At 36.1% G+C, this 13,998-nt stretch overlaps 1 protein-coding gene across 1 annotated transcript in view; it reads left to right on the top strand.

The window, feature by feature from the left end:
* The window catches only part of DSCAM (DS cell adhesion molecule), a gene marked incomplete at both ends in the record, with an annotated part of 366,722 nt that overhangs the window by 235,922 nt on the left and 116,802 nt on the right, over positions 1-13,998 (top strand). The gene's annotated exons all lie outside the window — the stretch shown is intronic.

Genomic DNA, 13,998 nt, shown 5'->3' with positions numbered 1-13,998 from the left:
TTAATTATTTCTACCCTTCACATGCTTCACAATGTTGTTTCTTATCCTACCTAACATGCCTAGTTCACTCAACAGCTTCAGTATTTTCATTTCTCAGTCTTGCTTTTACCCAGCCTAGAGAGGAAAAAAAAAACAAGAAGAGAGAACAGGAAAAAAGTTATTTCAGCAGTTTGTCAGGCTGTCCCTATCCTTGCTGATAGATGCGTTGGTTCATCCTTTCCAAATTCTGAGGTGATTCCCAGCAGCCAATTCACTGCAGACCTCTCTTGCAGATTCTCTTTGCTTCTGCTGGATCTCAACTGCAGAAAGGTCTTCTGGCAGTGCTTGGATTCACACAGCACATTCAGGCTATCCAGCATAGATACCTTACCAGCAGTGTCCAACAAACACAGCTAACCTCCTCCTAGCTTCTGCCCTTTTATATATCTTCAACAAACATACCTGCTCTCAAGTGCCTTAATTAAGTAGGAAGCTTCTGTTAGGATATGTTGTTGAAAAAATGGTTTGTTTAACAGAGTATTAGTAATACACAGTGGAAGTTGTACTGGGACTCTTAGGCAAACAGTAATGCACTAACATGAGTTTTATGACTTATTTTTACTCAGACAACAAAAAGAAACACAGTAAGAAATAGTCCAAATATCAATCCAGTATCATGCACATAAAAGTCAGTCCATAAAAACATAGTATCAAAATACAAAAGCTGCTTACCAATATCAAAAACAATATACACTGTAGCAAGCAGTTGATTCTTGAGAGAATAAATATCAAGTTAGCAAACAAGAGAACAAGAGGTATCCACACACTAACATCAAACACATATACAAGAGCAAGAGCAACTATGTGTAACATCTAACTCTCTTTTATGTGGAATAATTACAGCCACACCCTTAGGCCGTTTAACTCCTTAAAGGTGTTTTTACTCCATTATATAATATTGTCACCCAAACCAAGTTTAAACTCTAACAATCTCCCCTTTTTGGGTGGCATATTATACATATATTTTTACAATCTCAAATTACACATATCACAAACAGATTTATGCTTTATAGCACCCTGAGCTTTAGTAAACTGGTCAGCAATATTATCTTCAGTTGCACAATATTCCAGTTTAATCAAATTATCTTTAACACATTGTCTGACATTTAGATACCGTAGATCCGTATGTTTTGATCTAGTTTTCACTGCAGCATTAGTTGCTAATTTTATAGCTGCTTGATTGTCTTCATACACTTTTATTGGTTCATTACAATGTAAACCCATATCAAACAATAATTGTTTCCATACCAATAGCTCAGTACATAATAAAGATAGACAAGAAAATTCAGATTCAGTTGTTGATAAGCTTATATGCTTCTGTCTGTTAGACCTCCATCCTACTAAAGCGTTTCCCAATAATACAACCAATCCTGAAGTGGATTTCCTGGTTACAGTATCAGATGCAAAACTAGCATCTGCAAATGCTTTTAGTTCTAATTCCTTTGTTGGCTCTAGATATAGAGAATAATGTATGGTGTGCTTCAAATATCTTAAAACTCTTTTCGCACCTTGCCAACATCTGGTTGTAGGATTCTCAGAATATCTAGCTAAATGATTAACTGTAAATGCTATGTCAGGTCTTGACCAGTTACATAAATACATCAAGCTGCCTATTAATGATTGATATATCTTTTTATCAAAGACATTGCTGTTATCTGCTGAACTCTCAAAACCTTGAACCATAGGTGTTTTTACTGGTTTACAGTTTTCCATATTATAACGTTTCAGCAAACCATTAATTTTCTTAGCTTGAGACAGTTTAAATCCTTTACTAGTCCTGACAATATCCAGCCCTAGATAATGACTAATAGCTCCTAGATCTTTTACTCTAAATTTTCTTTTTAACCCTGAAATTATTCTTTCAGTTTCTGTTTCATCTTTTGCTATAATAGCAATATCATCAGTGAATAATAATAACAATGATAATTCACTATTTTGCTGTTTTATAAATAAACAAGGATCTGCAATACTAGCTTTAAATCCCAAACTATTTAACTCTTTTACTAAACATCTATTCCACTGATAACCTGACTGTTTTAAACCATACAAACTCTTATTCAGTTTCCAACAGTACCCTACCTTACTTTCTATTCCTGATGGAACTTTCATATATATATCATGGTTTAATGTTGCATGCAAATAAGCAGTTTCAATATCTACATGTTTTATACTATAATTCTTATTTGCTGCCCAAACTAAAGCAGCCCTAAGAGTGGAAGCTCTTAAAGTTGGGGAAAATACTACATCATAATCACTATTATTCTGTGCAAATCCTTGAGCAACTAATCTTGCTTTATGTATTACCTCTCCTGTAACACTTTCTTTCAGTTTAAAAACCCATTTACATCCAATTAACTTTTCTGTTTTAGGTATTTTAACCTCTTGATAAACATTAAGATCCTGCAAAGATTTTATTTCTTTATCCATAGCTACTTTCCAATTCTTTCTTTCATTCTCAGGATACATTTTTATTTCTTCAACATTAGAAGGTTCAATGTCTATTTGACAAATTAAACCTGCCTCAAAACGATCAGGCTGTCGTCTTTTCCTGTTAGACCTTCTGAGAATTATTGGACTTATAGGTACATTTACATTATTATCTTCTTCCTCTCCTGTCTCCCCTATCAGTGGTTCTTGTTTGATCTCTCTAGCAAGTTCCTCCTCTTCTTTATCACTTTCCTTTGAAGAGTTAGTTAAATCTTGTTGAGGAATATATACAATATCTTCTACCCTTTCCCAGCCTGACTGTTCTTGAAAAACAGCGCTAGAACTACAATAAATGTTTTTAGTACCTTTCTCCCAGAACCGATAAGACTTATGGTTTAACTCATAGCCAACAAAAAATAATTGTTTAGCTCTATGTTCTCCTTTATTTCTTATTGAACTTGGAATATGTACCCAAGCAGGTGTCCCAAATGTGTGAATATAACTAAGATTTGGTTTTCTCTTATACCATAAGGTATAAGGAATTTTACCTGTAGCTGAACTAACCACATTGTTTAAAATATGATTAGCACATTTTGCTGCTTCTCCCCATAAGCTATCAGGTAAACCAGAATCTTCAATCATAGATCTAATCATAGCTTGCAATGTTTGGCCCCTCCGTTCAACAAATGTGTTATGCTGAGGTCTATAAGGAGCTGTACGTCTATGCTCTATTCCCTCTGAAACTAACAGCTCATTGAACTGTTTATTAACAAACTCAGTTCCATTGTCTGTTATTATGGTTTTTACATTTAACTGAGTTTTCCTTTGTACAAACTTGAGCCAATTAGATATTGTTTGTATAGTTTCAGTTTTTGACGTAAGGAGATAACAGAACCCATATCTGCTATAATGGTCTAGAATGTTTAATATGTAACAAGCACCCCCTAAACTGGGTTTCATAGGACCTATCAAATCCATAAATACCAGTTCTAATGGAGTTGTGGTTTTAAATCCATCTAACCTATTAGCTGGTGCTGCCCTGCTCTTTTCTCTACCACATACATTACACTGCAGATATTTCTTACAAGCCTTTAACTTAAACCCATTAGACAAAGCTACAGTTCTTTTTAGTGTATTAAAATTCACATGACCCAATCTTCTATGTAATAAATGAATACATTCATCATGTGGTTTTTGATTTGTACAAGTAGTAGCCATTATTATAGGATCATTGCTAATTACAAACAAACCATCTTTCATCCTAGCTATTAAATTCACTTCATTCTTTTGAATAAGACATTCCTCCCCTTGGAAAGTAACTTTAAAACCTGCTTCCAATAATGCCTTAACTGATAATAGATTATAATCACATCTGGGAACATATAGCATTTCCAAATTTTGTTTTAAAAATGAACAGTAAACCTTACCCTCTCCAGAGACCTTGACTCTCCAGCCATTAGCCATAGAAATATATTTTTTACTAGACCTTATATTATCAAAATCCCTTTTTATTTTTGAAATACAGTGTGTAGCTCCACTATCTACCACCCACCAATTGTGGTTATTAGTAGTTCTATTAGCTACAGCTACATTAATCAGCTTTTTGTTCTTTCTATGGCTTTCCTTTCTCTGACAATTACTATTCTGACAAAACTTAGCAATATGTCCCTTTAACCCACAATTAAAGCATTTCCTTAAAATATAAGCAGATTCAGTCTTCTTTATTTCTTGTTGCAATGGCTCTCTCAACTGTTTTCTCTCCATACGACATCTTGACTCTTCCAACAACCTTCCAGTTATTGAAGAAACAGTTAGGTCTTCTTTGGACAAAACCTCCAAAGACGATACAAAGGCATTGTAGCTCTCATCCAATGATGATAAAATGATGTAAACCTGGTGAAGCTCTGAGAAAATAAGTTCTTTTTCTTGCAGTTCCAACAAAGTTGCTTTTATAAAGTTAAGGTGAGCTAACATATCGCCATTCTTTTCCAGTCTAGCTCTAAATAGCTTTCTGGTAAGATTTATGTGAGCACCAACACTGTCCCGAACAAAAATCTTTTTCAACTTAGCCCAGCATTTAGCAGCAGATTCTTCTCCACGCACATGGACTAGCTGTTGGTCTCCTAATGTTAGTCCAATGATAGATAAAGCCTTATCATTGTCTTTATTGAAGTCTACAATCTTCTTGTTATCTTCTTCATTAGTTGGATCCCAGGCAGTTACATCAGGAGGATTATGGACTATTTTCCAAAGACCTTGATTTTGTAATAGCAAACTACATTGTGTAGACCAGGATACGTAGTTTGACCCATTAAGCCGGGTAATGCAAAATGGATTGAATAGTCCTTGTGCCATTGTCTGAATTTGAAAACTCAGTTAGGAAATATAAATACAATACTGTGCCTGTCCTCAGCACCACACTGGATCTGGGCCCATAACCATTGTTAGGATATGTTGTTGAAAAAATGGTTTGTTTAACAGAGTATTAGTAATACACAGTGGAAGTTGTACTGGGACTCTTAGGCAAACAGTAATGCACTAACATGAGTTTTATAACTTATTTTTACTCAGACAACAAAAAGAAACACAGTAAGAAATAGTCCAAATATCAATCCAGTATCATGCACATAAAAGTCAGTCCATAAAAACATAGTATCAAAATACAAAAGCTGCTTACCAATATCAAAAACAATATACACTGTAGCAAGCAGTTGATTCTTGAGAGAATAAATATCAAGTTAGCAAACAAGAGAACAAGAGGTATCCACACACTAACATCAAACACATATACAAGAGCAAGAGCAACTATGTGTAACATCTAACTCTCTTTTATGTGGAATAATTACAGCCACACCCTTAGGCCGTTTAACTCCTTAAAGGTGTTTTTACTCCATTATATAATATTGTCACCCAAACCAAGTTTAAACTCTAACAGCTTCCTTAGTGCTAGTAAAAAGAAAAAAAAAATCCTTCAACTTGAGGCCATGTTATAACTTCCCATGCCTGTCATAGCCATTCATCCTTCTATATTCTGTTGCATCCAATGTTGTTAACAAGATTTCCAAAAGAAGAAACACTGTGGATATTTTTGAGACTTTCTCAAAATAGTCCTAATTGCAATAGAGGGGAGAATATTATAGGTTTAATTTATACAATTACAGTTAAATAATGCACGTGCAACGTTTGGAGAGTATAAATGTTCCAAACAGTTGTTGGGTATTACTGACATCAGGGGTTGCTCTATTGATCTGCTGCTGCAGTTATATTAAACAAACGGCATGATTCCCTTCATGCCCAAGTGGATGAAATGCAGAATCCATGTTTGATATAAAGAACAAGTGGCTAAAGAGAGAAAGTAAAATTGCATAGATGAATCCAGTTGTTTTTTTTAAAAAAAATAGTTTTGATTTTTTTTCCCATACAATTCAGTAATATTTGTTCAACAAATGAGTTGTCTGAGTTTATCATCCAGTTTTTCTTACAAAGAAAATTAGGACATTTGCACCCTCCACAATGGTGTAGATTTAGCATTGTCTTGGAGATGGAGAAGTGACCAACTGAGCTTTCTATCAAAACTGAAAGTCCAAATTTTGCATCATTCTGCAGGTCTATCCCAGAGGAAATTTAGACTGGCAATAGTTACTTTTAATAAATGTTCCATATATACATAATGTTACCCCTCTGAAGACTGAAGAACAGATGGAGACTTCTGCCCACAGAATAACAAAGGAGATGATTTTTTTGGATTCTTTTGGATTCTCACTCTCCATGCAATTCTTATGAGTTTGTGGTGAATCTGCAATCTCTGAAGCAGGTTTAAGACCCTCTGGGGTTGTGGGAATGAGAAGGAATTGGCAAACCCAGATCCTTTCCTTTGTACTCTTTTGTGTATTAAAGAGTCTTTCATCTGCAGAAAGCACTCTAAGCTTTGCTGCTGAGCTAGATACCATTTTGCAAAGAGAGCTCTTTGTGTTTTTAAACAGATGCTTTTCATATAAAAAAGAGTATTGAGGTGGGGACAATGAGAAGTGATAGCACTGCTTTACCCCATGCTGGTGATACCACACTTGAAATACTGCATCCAGTCTGGTCACCATGAGGCAAAAAACATACAGGACCCTGGAAAGTGTGCAGAAAAGAGTAACAAAGATATTAAAAAGTCGGGAGGCTAAATCATATGCTGAACAGTTGAAGGACCAAAGTATTAGCCTATCAAAGAAAAGGATGGGGGGGCATGATAGCTATCTTCCAGCATTTGAGGGGCTGCCAAAAAGAAGAGGGGATTGACTTATTCTCTAGGGCACCAGAAGACAGGCCAAGAAATAATGGGTGGAAGCTTATCAAAGAGAGATACAACCTAAGAGTAAGGATAAATTTATGACTTGCTTCTTGGGATTGTGGGTGTTCCATCACTGGAAGTTTTCAAAAATAGACTGGTCCACCATTTGACTGGTATGATATAAGACTACTACCTTGAGCAGGGGGTTGGACTAGAAGACCTCTGAGGTTCCTTCCAACACTATGATTCTATGATTCTGGTTTCTTCATTCACCCACTGACTTGGTGAATGATTTCATATCTAAAGATGAATTCTATCTGTGGTCTATCTTTGTATCCATTGGGTTAATAAAAATAATTACTCCTGTGAGCAAATCTTGGTTTTTAGAGAATTCGGTGAATAGGATTTTTTTTTCCCTCTTGAACTGGCAACGTCTCTGATGAATCTCCTTAAGCACTGACTGCAAATTTGCTGCAGGGAACACAGTTGTCAATCTTCCTCCTACCATTTTCTTTTTATTGGTTACTAGGAGCTCACTTAAGGCAAAAAGGGAAATTATATTCCCATTACAATGCAGAATCAAATCCCATTTATTTTACACCTCTGTCAAAGACTTTAGAGACAGAACGAGATATCTAAGCAGCGGTGGGACTTATTGGTGTCTTATTTGAAGAGTGCAGCTTGTAATGCAGCAACATGAAAAGGGCTCTTGCAAAAATAATAAAAAAGAACTTACCTATTGTGAATTCAGGCAAAAAGAAAAAAAATACCTAGACTTTATTTTGACTATATCCTTTGATTAAAATTCATTGTTGTCACATAAAATAAATCACCTCCTTTTCTTCTAATATGACCTGAAATTGCTTCTAACTGAATATGAGATGAACTCTAAATGTTCACAGCCTTTACCATGACACATCCAATCACATCACAATACTCTTGCAGAGCTGCCAAGATTTTCAGCTGTTGTCATTCTTATTCAAGCAGGAATGAAAAGTGTTTTTGAAAAAGAGAAAAGACCCACATGTGAAATGAAATAACGGCTGGAAGGGAAAGATAGGTGGAATCAATAGGGAAGGAAATGGTTGCATTGTAACTCTTCTTGCTTTGCTACACACACTATCCACACCAAATGTATTTTATTTTTTTGTTTATTCATTCATTCATTCACAACATAGCCAGCAATCAGTTCCATATAAAAAGGTGGGTAGAAGCATACTCTTATATCGAGTCATTTTTGTTTTATTTGACAAAGATTTATTCCTTGCAACTGTTCATATCCAGTACCTTGCTGTCATAATTTCCACATGTTGACAATTCTCCATTTTTCTCATCTTCAGTAAACATTTTATAAATGAACATCCTCTTGCCCTAATTTTTCACCATTTGTTTGTAGCTTTTAATTTTTCATTTAATCTTTGATATTTTAATATTCAGATCCATGACCCTAAATTGTATCCATGTTCCCCATTGGCCCTTATTGCATGATATATACTTTTTATCATGTGCTGCAAATTGCGTGTATCTTAAGCCAATAGCATAGCATTATTTACTTACAATAAATTGCATGCATTCATTTTACTAATCAACATGCATGCCTCTGACATCACTAAAACAATTCTATATATGGGCACCAGGAACTGTGCCGCAGAGAAAGGTTTTTCTGCAGACCAGAGGGGGAGTGTTTTTGAATACTGCCTGCATCCTGAGGATGGAGCTTTGGTTGTTTGTGCAGTCCACTTGTTGGCATGCTGTGGACTGGTACCAGTCCACAGACCAGGGGTTGGGGACCCCTGCATTAAGCAATAAAGTGGATATCACATATCCTTGTCTTTATGCTCAATATGGATCAATTCGAGAATAAAAGTCTTGTTTCCAACATTCACTACTCTTAATTGCAATAAGCATTCAAGCTTAAGTTCTATATTTGTGTAAAGCAGGGGTGTTAAACTACCGGCCCGTGGGCTGGATGCATCATAGTGAAACTGCGCCCACCCCATTGCCAGCAATGGCAAAAAAGTCATGATACGTCATGACACGTCATGTGACATTGTGAGTTTGACACCCCTGATGTAAACCATAATTCAAACCTTTTCATTTACTTCATGCTTTCTGTAAATCTGATCAGTGTACCCAATTGGACTTCCCAAATTTCTATTGTTTTCACTTCACTTACATTTCCAAGTAAACTTTGCCAGGTATGAAAAGCAAAATAATCCTCCTATAGTATTTACCGGTACATTCATTCAAAGTAAATAGTGTCATACTTTCCATAAACAAAAATCCATTCATTTGCTTGGGCTTAATGTAACCAGTATTTTGATAACTAAATAAATTAATTGCCCATGCAACTGAAGACTCCATGCTGCTGTCCAGAATATAGCAAATTGAAGTTTTGCAACTGGGATAAACCAATAAGCAAAATCAAAGGAGAAAAATATATTCCCACTTGTTCTGAAATTATGAAACTCCTTTAATGTAGTAGTGGTGGTGATGGTAGTAGTAATAATAGTAATACAGTTTAAAGGAGACATTTGTCTCACTTATAACCTGAGTGAACTTCAGTACTTCAATTTAACTCTTTTTTAAAAGAAATAGCAGATGTAAAATGTGTGTACTTTATTGACGTTATTGTTCCTTTAAAAAAAACCCACATGACTACTTCCTAAAGCAGATGCTTAAATTGTCACTATTCTCTGAAAGAGAGGTTACCAGCAGAGAAAGCAAGTGATTTGAAAAGTGTTAACATTGTTGGCATGTCTACATGTGCATATACAAAGTCTATGAATGAGGGCATCACTACTCAATTATTATCAAAGTAGAAAACAAAGGGTGAGATCCTATTAGAGGAATTTTTGGAATCTTTCTATTGAAGGCAGGGAAACTACACACTTCAAGATTTTACACTAAAAGATTATTGCGAGAAATGCAGAGAAGTACAGAGAATGTGTTGATGCAATATTTTAATTCTTGAACATGTAATGGCAGAAGAAAGCAAGCTACATATTGCTTTCTGGGTATCTTGGACTTCAGAAATCATCAGTAGAAGCAATGATAACAATATACATCATTGTTAAGTATAATACTTTGTGCTGGATGGAAAGTTTCTTGTCCAAAGGAGGTTTTCCCTCATCCTTCTTCCCACTGTATTCCTCTTCATTATCAAAAACAAAGTAGAGTTAAAAAGAGAATCTGGTTTTTGGAATTCTTTCCAATCCCGTTACCTGAAGTGGTCCTGTGTTTTTTGTGAAATGAAGTAATCAATGTGTGCAAATAATAATAATAATAATAATAATAATAATAATAATAATAATAATAATAATAATAATAATAATAATAATAATAATAATAATAATTTTATTTGTATACCGCCCTTCTCCCGAAGGACTCAGGGTGGTGAACAGGGCAATAAATACTAATACAAGAATACAAAAATTAAGAAAAAATTAAACAAAGTGCCCAATACCTTAAAACAATAAGTTAAAATACATTAAAAAGCAGTAATAAAACCCAAAACCCATCACCCATCAGGCCAGGCCGGCTTGTTCAAACAAGTAAGTCTTGAGATCCTGTCGGAAGGAGCGAAGGTCGGGCGCCATCCGGAGCTCAACCGGTAAACGGTTCCACAATTCCGGTGCACCCACAGAGAAGGACCTCCCCCTGGGGGCCGCCAGATGGCATTCTCTGACCGGTGGCACCCTGAGGAGGCCCTCTCTGTGGGAGCGCACTGGGCGGAGGGAAGTTGATGCCGGCCGCAGGTGCTCCCTAAGGTACTCCGGACCCATGCCATGTAGGGCTTTAAAGGTCATTACCAGCACCTTGAATCTCATATGTGATACCTGTGTGTCTTGGAAAATTAATAAGTCCTCAATTCAACATTGCTACATTCCATATATTTTGGGTAGTATTTCACATATACCACAAGAGTAATGGCCGAGGAAATGTTTAGGTTAATCAGCAATGTTATTATTCAAAGCCAGGTTGACTAGGAAAATATGTTGTACTGAATAGTGATGAAGTGTGGCAGGGTGCTACCACAGTCATCCTATGGACTCAGCAGTGATCGGCTACTGTATATGGTTGCAATGTAGTATTTACAGAGAAGTACTGGCAGTGCCCATACTTTTAATTTCTACAGTTCAAAACAGTGTGTGACCTTCATAAATGGTGGTTCATGTGGTTAAGATGCTGGGTGGGAGGTTAGCAAGCCCGCATTCAAGATCCAAGTGCTGCCACCGGGCAGGGTGAGCTCCCATCCTTCACTCCAGCTCCTGCCAGCAACATGAAAAGAGCCCCCAGCTGGGCGTCCCCAGGCAGCAGTGATGTCACCGGCTAATCTTTTCAACCGGGAAGCACTTCGGTGCTTTCATCATGAGTGCAATGCGATGCAATAAATTATGTAAAATTTAAACCACACGATTTTTACACTTTTGTGTGAATTGTAAGTGAACATCTTCTATTACACCATATCACTTGGTATTTTTAAAGACGAAATATTTTGAAATTACTCTTTGAAATAAAATATGTTTTATTGAACCATTAATATGAATTTAAATACTACCTTCGTCAGTTTGATTGGATACAGAGAACTGTCTTTTGTACTTTTTAAGTGAATTGCATATCTCTGATTTGATTTCTGCAGAAATCAAAGAATAAGCTTAAATGAATATTTTCTTCCAATTGATGGCAGTAAAATGAGATTTAAGAAATTGTTTACTGTTGGACTTTAAAAGTTTCGAACCTGGCAGAAATGGCGAAAATATCAGCATATTTGAAAGACTATTCGCAACAAAGATATATTTTGGAATGGAGAAGATGGATTGATTATATCCAGAATAAATATGAGACCAAAAAGTTTCATTTAGCATTTGAATGAGTATTAGATTTAGAAGATTTGTTATTATTTAGTTATTTTTAAGGAGAGTTAAAGAGCGATAGGACTTAAAGTGTTATTATAGTTAGTTTGCATATTATAGTTTAAGATTGTTAGGGTCAATACCCTGTATTTGCTCTGGGAAGTCAGGGGGGAGGGAGGGGGAATTGGGTGGGGGTGGGGGGGATGGGTTTTTATGTTTTTTTATGTTTAAAATGTATTTGTAAAACTCTTTAATAAAAAAGAAATTGTTTACTGTTGACATTGAAAATGAAGAACACAGTTCCACCAATCTATTGATCTTTCACACAAACGCAGTAATTTGCTTAAAAATTCACATCAAGGAAAGATACACAAAGCATATAAATATCCTTTCATAGATTAATTCTGAATCTGTTGACCTCCAGTTATGTTGAGACTACAACTCCTAGACTTTACAAGTTATATTATGGCATTCTTATAATTGGTATGAACTCCAGGAGTTTCAATCCATGTTATCCAGGACGTGTTAAATTGATTAAGTCTACAGATCCTTTAAACCAGAGGTCCCCAACCTTTTGGGCACCAGGGACCGGTAATGTGGAGAGAGGTTTTTCCGCGGACTAGAGGGGGCGTGGTTTTGTGTGCTGCCTGCACCTTGTGGATGGGGCTATCCTTGTTTGTGCAGACCAGTTGCTGGCATGCTGCAGACCTGTACTGGTCCACGGACCGGGGGTTGGGGACCCCTGCTTAAACAAGACCTTCAATTGCTTCATCTGTAGCAATCAGGATGAGAAATAATTTCTGGTAACTATGTTATCTGGGTGTTTAAAAACTGCCCCAGAAGAGGAATGTGTCCTTTTTAAAACATTTATATACTATAAGGAAACTTTTATGCCTTGGTGATTGCCTTATTTTAAATGAGGGAAAGTCAAAGATAATTCAGCATTGCAATTTGTAGAAGATGACATTCCAAAGAAAATTATATGAAAACTAATGTCAATTATTTAAAATACCTTCCAGAATTTCATTTAGAACAAAATCTGAAAAGCAGATGATGAGAGCTGTGTATGCAGGATGATGTTCCAAAAAGTGGGGGAGGAAGCAGAAATGAGCCAAACTGACAATATTCAAATGGCATTTGAGACTCAGCAGAGCCTGTCCAGCTTTAGTTTTGTTTTCTCCAGAGCTTCATTGTACTCCAAACAGAGCAATACTTATAAAAGAAGAGGGTTGTTAAGCTCCTCATTATTATACCATTGCTTTTTTATGCACTTAAGCACCCATAGCTCCTAACGATGCACAGAAGTACAAGATCAATAAATTAGGGCCCCTGAAGTAGTCAAATGTCAGTGAAGTAGTCAAATGCAGATCCATTTGTGCATGCATAGCTTCAGTGCTGCATTATGCTTAGAGTTATGTGTAGCTACGTTATGTTTGTCAAGACTATGCTTTGAATTTCGATGGAAGCTGAAGGGAAGATCGTGTCCATAAAGGCACTACAAGTGATCCCAAATTGAACTCACTTAATTGTGCCCAGCTTCAAGCAGAATAAAATAATTTATAACACTAATAAATATAGTAGTAAATTTATTCTCTATTATCTCTTCATTGTAAATATTCAGGGTTTTTTAAATTTTAATTAAATAAAGCCACTTATTTTATGGCAGCATGGCAGAATAAAGGTATTCCGAATTGCTGTTAACAATGCTATTCAAGCATTTTATTTTTCACTGAAAATCTTTTCAAGTTTGTTTGTTTGTGCTATGATGCCCAGATGAGAGTCCTGCTTTCACTTTGCTGGCTTGAAAATCAGTTTGCTACACTTCAGAAATCATTCAAATGGGAAGCACTGTGTTCTGACATGTTGTCATACGCAGACCTCAGTAGCGCTAGCATGCATAAAGGTTATGTCACCAAACATTAGCATTTTAAAGCAGCAATTAGAGAAAATCATTTAAAAGAGGTGATCCACTCTATAACTAAGTGGGTGTGTTGAATTCCTTAAATGTGCCTAAAACAGCCCTGTGCTTGTGATCTTCAAATAAGTTGTGACTCTAGTTTTCAACAGTATTTAATATCCTGCCTTTTCTTCAGGAGCTCAAGTTAAGATACATTACATAGCATTGCCTTCTTCTAACTTCCCCTACCATTCCCTTGAGGTAAGTTGTGAAGGATTCAGTTATCCAGTGAGATGTTGTGCCTGATCATTGACTGGGACCTATATCTCTCCACTCCTAATCCAACACTTTAATCAGTATCCCACTTTGTCTCTCATGTTCCATAAATGTAATCCTAACATGTCCGGAGGGCACAAGACCAGTGATGTCTAAGAGGAAAGGATAACATGTTTGATACAGTTAGATATAAGTAAGGTGAACTATTGAGACATCCTGTCCAA

The sequence above is a fragment of the Vipera ursinii genome (assembly GCF_947247035.1).
Source record: "Vipera ursinii genome assembly, chromosome: 4".
Lineage (NCBI taxonomy): Eukaryota > Metazoa > Chordata > Lepidosauria > Squamata > Viperidae > Vipera > Vipera ursinii.
Note: the sequence above shows the minus strand (reverse complement) of the source record. Positions and strands in the feature narration are given on the sequence as shown.